At 37.2% G+C, this 863-nt stretch overlaps 1 non-coding gene across 1 annotated transcript; it reads left to right on the top strand.

Annotated features, from left to right (window-relative positions):
- Window positions 1-483: 483 nt before the first annotated feature.
- Window positions 484-590, top strand: LOC147376236 (U6 spliceosomal RNA). Its single transcript, XR_015161761.1, has one exon. It is a non-coding gene; the product is annotated as a U6 spliceosomal RNA (small nuclear RNA).
- Window positions 591-863: the final 273 nt, after the last annotated feature.

Here is an 863-nt window from a genome sequence, read left to right as displayed (position 1 = left end):
CTGTAATCAGAAATCTTCCAAAAAACAAAAGCCCAGGACCAGATGGCTTCACAGCTGAATTCTACCAAAAATTTAGAGAAGAGCTAACACCTATCCTACTCAAATGCTTCCAGAAAACTGCAGAGGAAGGTAAACTTCCAAACTCATTCTGTGAGGCCACCATCAGCCTAATACCAAAACAGACAAAGATGCCACAAAAAAAGAAAACTACAGGCCAATATCACTGATGAACATAGGTGCAAAAATCCTTAACAAAATTCAAGCAAACAGAATCCAACAACATATTAAAAAGATCATACATCATGACCAAGTGGGCTTTATCCCAGGGATGCAAAGATTCTTCAATATTTGCAAATCAATCAATGTGAAACACCACATTAACAAATTGAAAGATAAAAACCACATGATTATCTCAATAGATGAAGAGAAAGCCTTTGACAAAATTCATTATCGATTTATGATAAAAAAAAAAAAAAAAACCCGGTGCTCGCTTCGGCAGCACATATACTAAAATTGGAACAATACAGAGAAGATTAGCATGGCCCCTGCACAAGGATGACATGCAAATTCAAGAAGCATTCCATATTTTTAGCGATCTTGAGAAAGAAGAATGGAACTGGAGGAATCAACCTACCTGACTTCAGGCTCTACTACAAAGCCACAGTTATCAAGACAGTATGGTACTGGCACAAAGACAGAAATAGATCAATGGAACAAAATAGAAAGCCCAGAGATAAATCCACACACATATGGACACCTTATCTTTGACAAAGGAGGCAAGAATATACAATGGAGAAAAGACAATCTCTTCAACAAGTGTTGCTGGGAAATCTGGTCAACCACTTGTAAAAGAATGAAACTGG

Source organism: Bos grunniens, chromosome 3 (genome assembly GCF_055505025.1).
Source record: "Bos grunniens cultivar Pamir isolate PY7600 chromosome 3, Bosgru_T2T1.0, whole genome shotgun sequence".
Classification (NCBI taxonomy): domain Eukaryota; kingdom Metazoa; phylum Chordata; class Mammalia; order Artiodactyla; family Bovidae; genus Bos; species Bos grunniens.
The sequence above is the reverse complement of the archived record's forward strand: the minus strand, read 5'-3'. Positions and strand labels throughout refer to the sequence as shown.